Here is an 11240-nt window from a genome sequence, read left to right as displayed (position 1 = left end):
TTACACACTAAATCGTGTATCTATAGTTAATAGTTTATTGTATTCATTTTCCCCCTCAAAAATACGAAAGAGAAAGTCTAGATTGATATGCGTTATTCGACAGTATGTGCAGGCAAATGGCTGATTAAATTTATCTCGGCTATTATAGTCAAAGTGATAACCTTCTGTATTGGACTGCACAGTGAAACATCCACAGACCACAATGCTACGCTAGTTCCGACATGATTTTTCCTTGATATAAACTTGACGAACTTCTATTTATATCAAGAATCTCAGTTCTCCGAAAGGTCAAAATGACACTACAATCACCAATTCACATCCATATTAGTATTTAATTGTCTTAACAAAAAAAATGTAAACTTAATATGGAACTTTGTCTGATCCATTTCTTCAAAAGAGAGGCGAAAGAAATCAAAGGGATATTTAAACACTTAAGTCGAAAACGATCTGACAATTCCATGGGAACAAAACGAAACACAATCAAAAGACAAACAACAATATCAATATAATTTGATAGTTGTCAAATCCTACATTTTGACCTAGAGCATTACTGAAGAGACATTTATTGTCAATTTGCTCATCTGGTGCATACACATTGGTACCGTTAATGTTATTATTTCAAACGAAGAACATCTATTAGACCTATTCGTTCAACGTGGTAAAAAATCATTTGACTTCGTCTATCCCAATTTTCAATTGACGATATTCATGATATATAAACCCACATTTATAAATGATGTTTATGTAGGAATAGTTGCAGCCACCTTAGGCATAAAGGTACAGATGCAGAGTAGATTCTCCCCTGACTACAAACCAAATAAAACAGTGTTGTTATACTGTACGCATGGGACTGAGTCATCAAGTGCTTTAATTAATTTATGATTGGAAAATAGTCAAAAGTAAAATTAGTAAACAGATTTTTGTTGTCAGCTTTCAAATAACTTCATGTTCAAAAGAAAATAATATTCAATTAAATACGACATGTTTAATAGTGAGTTTTAAAGGTGTCCCCTTTTTATGAAATATGAACAATAAATCTTGGGAAAGAATTTTTGTAATTCCATGATCACACCATATATTCAGTAACGTCCTTTTTAAGTTCTACCATGTCATTTTATTTTTAGTTTTGTGCTATTGCATATTAATTTGCTTACTTGTCTTCCAAATTTTTTGACTGTGTGTGTGTCCTATGATGATTATTATAAACCAATATATTTTTTTTATTCACAAATAAATATACATCAATACATAAAACATTAAGAGTAGAAGTGTATAAAAAGAGGAAGTCATATCAGCTGTTCCGAAATCGAAAGTATGCACTGTCTAACACCTACTGGTGTTTACTTTATTTATCCAGTAATTTGTAATATCAGATAAATACTCGATTGGTATGATAACTGGCAAAAAAATGAGACGGTGGTTAATATAAACTGTTTTCTTCACAGATTGTGATGCCAACCTTCCACAAATTCAATTTCTCAAAAAAAAGAGGCGGAAGAAACCAAGTGACATTCAAAACCCTAAGTCAAAGAAAAACTAACAACGTCATGGCAAACATACAAAAAAAGACGAAAAGACGACCAAGTAATCCAAACACTACAAAGAAAACTAAAAGTTGAGCAACATGAATCCCACCAAAAAACGGGGGTAAACTCAGGTGCTCCGAAAGGTTAAACAGTTCCTACTCAACATGCAAAACCAAGTGTGCTGCTCATACAAGCACGAATCTGTTGAGAAAGTCTCATTCGGTGGCAGTCGAGGAAAAGAGGACGGTAAAGACATTCAATAACCTTTAACCAAATCGTGATTGTATCTGCAAAACTTTCGAATAGATGAATTTAACTTCAACGCTTGGAACCCTTGGTTCAATAGCTTTGTGGTGAGCAATAGCCCTCTATCAAGAACACCGTTGTTGAAAACGCAAGCTCTGGAATATCGTATCAACTTGGAGATGTATAAATTCTATATGCAAGCGCTTGGAAAGTTTGCAATTTTAAAGCTATATAATCATTTCTTTTGTCGAAAAGTTTAGTTTTCAACCGATCATCATTGTCAATTTCTAGATATAAGTTAAGATATAAGGCATACTTAAATATTTGTTAAATGCATCTCTGGTATCCTTTATTTCAAGTCATGAAACCACCGTATGTCCGAGCATTTTTAGACAAAGCGCTTTCAAAATTTCAAGGCAGTTACTGTATTCTCAATATTATATTCATATATTGTAGTCCGCGATTGCTCTCACGTCTGACGATCTATAAAGACTGGGGGGGGGGGGGGGGACTGATTTGCATCAGTGCGCAGTCCAATCAACCATCATGATATTCCTTATTCATTTTTCTCCACGAATCTGTATATTTAATTCACGCCCTTACCCCCTGTACCACATACGAAATCGTTGTTACCATCACAATATCATTTTTAGCGACATACTTTCATTCTGAACAGGACGTTCTGATTTCGCATTTATTTTCTCACAGCTCTTTTAAATATGGGAGGTTATTAATGCAAAAAGGCTGATTGCATGTAGAGGTAAATCTCGTTAATATATGTAGGTCACAGTGACACTGGAATCCTATGAATAAATTTACTCCCACAATTATATGAGCAAGGAATGAAATAATTCAGTCATGTGAAAAATTGTTAAAGTGAAAGGATAAATCAAAACACAGGGAGTTGAAAGGAATACGGGTTTTGTTTGAGCTACATGGGGTTAGTTATATATCTGTGGAGTAAAATGAACAAAATGATCGAATGATGTATGATTTATCTACTTGAAATTGAAACTTTCCTCTTATTAACAAAAATATCAAGTTTAGTTTACAAATGTTTTACAAATTAGAGTCCGGTTTTCAAAATGAGACTTCAGAAATGTCTTTAAGGATGAATACCAAAGGGTTACAATAACGCGTCTCATGTAGTAGCTTTGACTAATGTTGTAACGTACTTGTTACAAGTGCCTGTAAATTGGGACATCGTAAACATTTTTTAAAAATACAACTAAACATATCGGTTTAGTACAAATATAATATTATGAACAACAGGTAAACATAATGCTTGTTAAGATTCATCAAGTATAATAAGGCACATAAACCACTGAAACAACAGACCTACTGCGTTTAATATAGCATATAAATCGTTAAAACAAAAAAGTCTTAACATTGATACTATCAATTTAATAGCACTGCTTTTAATAATTTTTTTTCAAAATTTTCCCGGCTTTATCAGAACTGCGCTTAAATGATTATAGATATGATTAACATTAAGTTTAAGGAAATTGGATTGCATTTGTACCCAAATCTTGTCTCCTTTCACCATTGCAATGTAGATAGTTTGAGATGCCATATCCCATTTAGGCCCAGTGTATAGCCACACTAAAACCTTTCCATTCTTTCTAAGAGTAGCAAGAGTGCATTGATGAATGCCGCCGATCATAGAAGTAGACACCGAGTAAACACCAGGCGTTTCAACAGTGAAAATACCCGTAGAGGGATCGTAACGGTTTCCAATATTAGTGAGGATACGGCTGTATTTTATTATATCTCCTTTTAACCATTTTACATGTTTTCCATTTGACGTGGCTGTAAATGCAGTAAATGAAGAAAGGCCATTATCACCTGAAAAAAAATTTAAATTCTTCAAAAATATACAACATACACATAAGCGAATGTACAGTTCTATAGAATACAAAGCTGTGTCTATGACGTCAGCTAACTATTGTTTTTTTATAGTTCACTGTAAAAAAATTCTAATTATAACTTGAACATTTACAGTAGGTGCATTGTTCGTAAAAATGCTACTTTTGTATTGACTTTAAGGTTAATCACCTCATTTATTCAAATGTTTCAATTGTATGTTTAAGTAATCCAAAATGTTTATAATTATAAACTCAGCCAATCTAAAATATCAGCACCATTATACACATTATTCGCGAATTTCATGCAATAACATTAACGGTACCAATTTTTCTGCACCAGATGCGCATTTCGACAATACATGTCTCTTCCGTATGCAGGCGCTTCTGGAATGTTGCTTCATAGAAATTGAAAGTTCACAATTGGTAAGCTGAAATCATTTTTTTGTAGTAAATCTCTGTTCTCAACCGACCCTCATTGTCAATTGGTAGATGTATGTCAAGATTTATGAAACTAAGGCACAGTTGACCTGAGATTCTATGGCTCTTTTAGTATTTAGGTGCCATATATCCTTGGCTTCAAATGTTTGGATTTAAGCTTTCCAGATATAGATAAATCTAGAAAAGCGCGTCGAAAACACGAAGTTAATAGTTTAATTTTCATTTACTAGCACTGATTGGAGGGCTTTAAGTCCCCGAAGGTATCACTAACTTAGTAGATTTATAACAAACTATAATTTTCTGTCGATGAATTTAGAAATTATTAAGAAACTACAATAATGTAATGTCCCACCTCCCTCAGGTAAGGTTGACCCTAGATGAATTTGGCTATTTTTGGGGTCTCTTTATGGTCGTATTTAGATCTTAATATCATTGGCTTTCACATGTATGGGTTTGAGCGTTCCTGATGAAAACGAATCAAGAAAAATGTTTCGGTAGCTTAAAATTAATATTGTTATTTTTATATACTGGCACTGCGTCGATACCACTGATGGCGGACTATAAGGCCGCGAATGTATCACTAACTCAGTAGTCATTGTTCGGTATTGCATTCAGAAATAATTAAAAAAAATAAGGTCTAATACATCATTGGCTTTCAAATTTTTGGGTTAAATCGTTTCTGATGAAGGTAAATTCAGAAAAGTGCTTTGGACGCACAAAATTTATAGTTTTATTTTCATTCAGGCAGAATTATCATCATTATTAAAAAAAACATACATTACTTTTTTGACATATTTGAAAGTTGAAAACGTGTTTAGCATGAAATCTTACCAATACTTTCACGACAGAATCGCTCCTTTCGAAAATCATCACATTCAATACACTGAAGTCCGTTAGAAGCGTCTACGTATACCTGGTTCAAGATCATCGGCATCAAAACAAACAAGATGTAGATCAAAAACAGTGTCATTATCCTTCCAATTAACAGCTGATTAGCGTTACTGCACTAAAAAAGGTTGCTTCAATAAAATATATATTACTTTTACATGACTGACAGCAAGAATTATTTCGCCGAGAGAGAAACATCGTACCAGTAATATGTTAACAAACTTACATCTTATTCAGTACATATGCAAACACCTTTTTTTCAAAAGCAAGTTAGTTTATTAAATCATATTGTAACTGTGTATGGCTGTACTAGACTTATATTTACGTCTATACTCTGCCAAAATAGTACTTTGTTTAACAATGAACTAAAATCACAACTTATGGTTTATGATTTATACTAAATCAGATCCAGTATACAATGTTGTAAACATTTTTAAACGAAAAATTAAAGCATTACTTTTATTATAATGATTGACTTTTTGGGTCACCAAAACAAGGTTATTTACGATCAAATTGTTTTTTTAAGGATGGCAACAATCTTGTGTTGAGAGCCCGAGGTCTTAACATTGAAAATGCAAATAAACAATATTTTATAAAATATGTTAATTTCTAAATCCTTATATCGGCTTCTATGATTCTTATTGCGGTCTGTTGAAAAAGATGTTTAACATTCATATTGCAGTGGGATATCTTCACAAAAGTGGCTAGCTTAACTGAATTACAATGTAGCATTGTCTACGATTTAATAAGAAGGTATTCCAAAAACATTTGCAAATTGAAAAAGAAAAGCGAAAAGGTGTAAAGTAATAATTATTTGTTTCAAAATACAGAATGAGTACTTATTTTAACCGTGTTTTTCTCTACTTTTACGTAGATTTGGATCATAGAAAACCATATATGTTTCCTTTTTGATTCACATTGTTCATCAATTTGGTGACATGTAACAGCTTATCCAAGATACCATGCTTTTAATTTAATACACAATGCTTCCGTTTCTTCTGGACAAGACTTATCAGTGACGCTCGAATCGAAACAGTTGCAAAGCAAATCAATTACGACGTTAACGTACATTGAAAACCGAAACGTTGTACCTAATCTAGTAAAGGCCATCTAAGCTCAGGAAGACAATACTATGTGTGTTTGTGTAGTCTAAGAAGTTCAACTACTGTATCACTAGCCTGTCAAAACTGAATTATCAGTACGAATCCCGAACGTGGAAGGTGCCACCAATCAATCAATCAATAAATTATGTGATTTATTAACAGTACGTCTACCGTAAATGAGCGTATCAATGATATTTTATTTCAGCACAGGAGCGCTGACACTTTGCTTGCGTGCACCGGCAGTGGTATTTACCAAGTACTTAAAAGGTCTCATCAAAGATCCCCAACTTATAATTTAATAAACAAGATGTTCGTTTATTTTACAAAAGACTCATCACTTGTTCTCAAATGAAAGCAGTTACAAGGACACATAGGTTGTGATTTTTTTTTTTGCCATTGCATTTTCAGTTTATCTTCCGCCTCTTTATTTGTCGTAGATATTTCACTGGAAGATCGGATATTCTTGTTCATGTTTTAATGTTGGTCTGTAATATATGCTCTGAAGTGCAGTATGATTGAGTATGTACTTTGCTCTATTTGAATACAAGCTTTTTTATGTGGAAGTTTCGTTAGTAAAATATGTTGTTCTTATCTATTGTACGGTTGTCGGTAATTTTTCTTTAAATAAATTGTGTTGTGTGTTCGTTTGTGAACAATTTTTTAGCCCACATATCGATATTTGATAGAAAATTCGATATCTCAAAGCACATGTTTTGCCCAGTCATGTCACATGTGACTTCATCGGTATCTAAAGTTGTTCGTATCGTTGGGTTTTGTTTTGTTTTTTGGGGTGTTCAAAACAGATGTTTTGTGTATTTGTTGAATGTATTTACAGATTTTTAGACTCCGGTAGATTTGATGTTAAAATAAAACTGAAATTTGTTCCTTAAGTTACCCTTGCAAATTGTAGAAATGACATCGAAACGCTAATTAGTTCTGGGTCCAACTTACAATAGGGATGCGTGGATGATTTGTGTCACATTTTTTCAAAATATAAAACCTTTTTATATCTAAGGAAGACCTGATATTATCATCAATGTAGTTATTCGAGCCGATATACCGTTTTATTTTGATTCTCGTGTATAACAATTTGCATACCGATGTAATATAAAAGACTTGAATCAACATTCCCTAGGATTTTGTTTTGCAGGATATGTCGCTCACAATGAAGCAAGAAAAGAAATAACAGTTGGTTTTGTTGTGTATGCATAGCTAATATATTCAAAGTTGCAACATGGGGAATACCAGCTCACCAGCTGAAGCATCGACCTAGTGGTAGCAATAACATTAATGGTACATATTTTATCTCACCCATTTTGACATTTAATGTCATTCAGTATTGCTAGATGCAAAAAGAAATGGAAAATGCAAGCTCTTCTTCAAACGTTGAAGAGCTGATCAACCGAAAAGAACCAACAGTAAAGCAAACACCATATATAATTCAATTAGGTATCCCATTAACTTTCTTACAATTTATTTTTTTTTCAAATCGGAAGATTATAATTATATCGTGTTTTCCAGTTCACAAAGATCTACTAGAATTCGGTAAATAAGGTTTAGATGGCAAGCGTGTGCTGCTAGTCATATAACGAATACATACTCATGTTTTGGTAACAACGAAAAAACAACATCCTTCATTTGGATCAATATGCCCATAAAATAATCTTATGTTATACTGTTATGTAACTACAAGGATTTATTTAGAACACATCATGTTAATGAAGACCTATATGATATTTTTTTATCGATTCTTAACATTTATTATTATAAATGTATTCCAATAAGCTGCATGTCAAGTAGTATTCACAATTAACCACCACTAACGACGTTCAAAGCGAACTACCTTAAGCTTACTATTAAATTTGCATTTTGATGTATAGAAAACGTTTAATAGAAATTAACTTTTAATAGGAATTTGAACACTAGTTCTGTATCTTTTATAAGCACACTATTTGTCAATCATAAGCCTGCAGACTTACAAGCCAAATGTGTATAGATCAAATAGGTTTGTTATTTATATTTCGAAGGCGGACCTTGTATAATGATTTAATCCATATCACCCCCGAGATACCACCATTGCAGTTTTTTCTACCGCAATCGCCTTTTTTATTTTGATCAATTCCATTGTAAGAGAACTTTTAAATTATAAATACAACTTACCTGTTCTAGAATATCTCCTGATTTAAGGAAAACTACTCTTGTAGGAATTTGTCACGGAAAATATGACAAGGAAGAAAAGTCGGTTTTATTGTCATGTGAACAGTTATTGCATTCAGATTGGGCAACATATTTGCAAGTGCCACGTTGATATCTTAAATCCTTTGTTTGCGAAAGTTGTAATAAATATAATGAAGGCGGTTGGTTATTCCTGGGCATATTAATCTTGCAATTGCTTAAAATACATTTGAAGATGACCATATTTGATTGACTGTGAATTTATGTGCTTGGTCGCCTGCTCGTTGATTGTGTTCAATATTTCATTCTTTTCTATAATCAATGATATCCTTCCTACCGCACCAATTGGTTGATGTTATAAGGGTTGGGTTTTTTTTTTTTAGTAATTTCAAACTGTATTAAGAAACTTACAATGTTGTGAATCACATCTGATAAGAATAGTCTATCTGACAATGTCTGCCATCTTTATCTTTTGTATCAAATGAATTTATTGCGATTTGACATGACTTCAGATTTGCATGACTTTTGGAGTATGCGTAACAGGACATTCTTAACTGTCGACACAATTTGCTTTATTGGGGTGATTTTTGTGATTGGTACTGTTTTCTATCAAATGTTTCTATATGCACATAGACGACTAAAACACATGTCCTTATAACAGGAATATTTAAATTTACATTTTTATAACTATACCTGTTGTAATGTTTTAATAATTTCAAATATAGACGAATAGTTATCCATCATTAAATGATACGTATATCACAAAAATCGAAAAAAGATTCTCTTCGAACGTTTTTTCAAATTCCTCCAATCTATTTTTTTGTCAATAAGAATCTAACTACGAGGCGAGGTCAGAAATGGATTTTAAAATGTATAAAAGATCTGTAGACTAGGTTGGTTCTAAGGCCTACGCCCAAGGCTATAAGGATTTGAACAATTTCGACATTTGGCGATCAACACAAATGATACCGTATAGTAAGCTATAAAAGTACCAGTAAAATTCCTTGAAAGGTCATTGAATTATTTAAATTTTGTCACGGAAATAACATTAAAAAAAAACATGTGCAGCTGGTATTTTTTCCGTGTGAACAGTCGATTTTTTTCATGTTGTGCAATATATCTGTGAATAATAACGTTGATAATTAATTTGTAGATAAAGAGTTATGCATGTAGTCATGGTAGTTGTTTATTTGAATTGTATGTAAATTCAAATAAAGAATAATGTATGTAGTGGTTTATTTGAATTATATATAAATTATAGTAATGAAAAGTGACATTTGACTTGTATAGATGTTGGTATTTTATTATTCATCAACACAGGTGCTTCAGATGACGACTCATTTGCGTAAGCAAATTTTCTAGTTTGTTTGTGCTGAAAGGATTCCTCATTTTATTTTTATCTTTGACTCTCTTTCAACTTTCATCATTTTCATTTTAGAATTTGAACATTGCAAATCGAAATTAAAGTCACCATCTTTTTTACTGGTATGTAATGTTTAGCTGGATTTGAGATAAGCATCAGCACCCTTTTATTTAAAATAAAACCAAATCGATCGTTTTGATTTTGATTTTCAGAAATGATCGGATTGGAAAGAACATCAATATATCTAACGGCAGCATGGAAAATGAGATGTCATATTATTACTTAAAATTGTGTCATAAATAAAGGTAACAGTAGTAAACCGCTGTTCAATAGTCATAGTTCGATTAAGCAAAAACAAATCCCGGTTACATACTAAAACCGAGGGAAACACATCAACTATAAGAGGAAAACAACGAAACAACAACAATAGCAAACGCCACCATACATAGAAACGGATTGTATGATAACAACTGCCATATTCCTGACTTGGTACAGGACATTTTAAGAAAAAATGGTGGGTCGAACCTGGTTTTATGGCTAACCAAACCTCCCGCAATAAACCTCTACATAAATAATTCTGTATCTACAAATTAATTATCAACGTTATTATTCACAGATATATTGCACGTCATGTGATGTAATATGAGCCTGAAAGTACTATCTAAAATGAATCATACAGGGATTTAAATGACATTAAAGCGATTAAAAGAATTGTAATTTAAATACCACACAATTAAAGGGGCATTAGCTGTCAAATTCATGTTTACCTGTTTGACTCAAATTCTCTTTGATTTATAACATATTAAAACGTATATCCAAATTACAAAAAGTATAAAGTAAACAATTACCAATGCATTGACTCGATATAAATATAAATAGGTAGCGACAACGTGCAATTAGATATTTCTATGTCTGTTTGATTTCATATTGCAGGTCGAAAAGTATGTTTATCATCGTTTTTACATGTATAAGAATGGTATTGTGTGGATTGAATCGGTCAATCAAATGTTTCACTTTTATTGTTAACATTCATTCTCTTTTAATAGTTTAATACATGCGTAACCCATATCCAGATAGGTGGTTAAATTGAAAGTCACATGAATACGGATTCAACGATGTTGCTTAGCTTATTTTGACAAAATTGAACAAAATTGGCTGCTAAAAACGAGTTATTATTTCACTATTTCACTTACATCTATGATTGAACCAAAAAAATATTCATACTTTATTTTATTTTTATATCTCGTAGCTAATGCCCTTTCAAGAGGAATCACAATTGAATTGAATAGAAACTCGTCTTTTGTCCCGTAAATATAAGTGTAAAAAATACAATTGGACTTATTGACAAAAATCTAGTACGGAAATCCGTCCTGTAAGACATGCTCCAGTTCATGTTTTTTTCTGAAAATAATCGATAAACGTGTTGTAAAATCACACACTATAAAATGTAACAACGGCATGGATTGCATGAACACCAGTAATCAACAATCATACATCAATTTACGTGTAAATAAAAGAAAATTAAATCCGTTAGCACTATGTATATACGCGTGCCTGTTGTTAACAACAATCCCAATTGCAAAGAAATTAAATAACATTACCTAAATTGTATTTGGCAAAGCATTTTGGAACTTTT

At 32.3% G+C, this 11240-nt stretch overlaps 1 long non-coding RNA gene across 2 annotated transcripts; it reads right to left on the bottom strand.

The window, feature by feature from the left end:
• Positions 1 to 2778: 2778 nt before the first annotated feature.
• LOC127702460 (uncharacterized) lies at positions 2779 to 8313 on the bottom strand. Of its 2 annotated transcripts, none has more exons than XR_007982434.1 (3): positions 8227 to 8308; positions 4907 to 5081; positions 2779 to 3617 (listed from the first exon to the last, which is right to left on the bottom strand). It is a non-coding gene; the product is annotated as an uncharacterized LOC127702460 (long non-coding RNA). The 2 variants fall into 2 exon arrangements; XR_007982433.1 differs by having other exon boundaries at positions 2780 to 3617; positions 4907 to 5094; positions 8227 to 8313.
• Between the last annotated feature and the right edge of the window lie 2927 nt (positions 8314 to 11240).

Source organism: Mytilus californianus, unplaced genomic scaffold (assembly GCF_021869535.1).
Source record: "Mytilus californianus isolate M0D057914Y unplaced genomic scaffold, xbMytCali1.0.p SCAF_5, whole genome shotgun sequence".
Lineage (NCBI taxonomy): Eukaryota > Metazoa > Mollusca > Bivalvia > Mytilida > Mytilidae > Mytilus > Mytilus californianus.
This window is presented reverse-complemented; position numbering and strand designations above follow the sequence as displayed.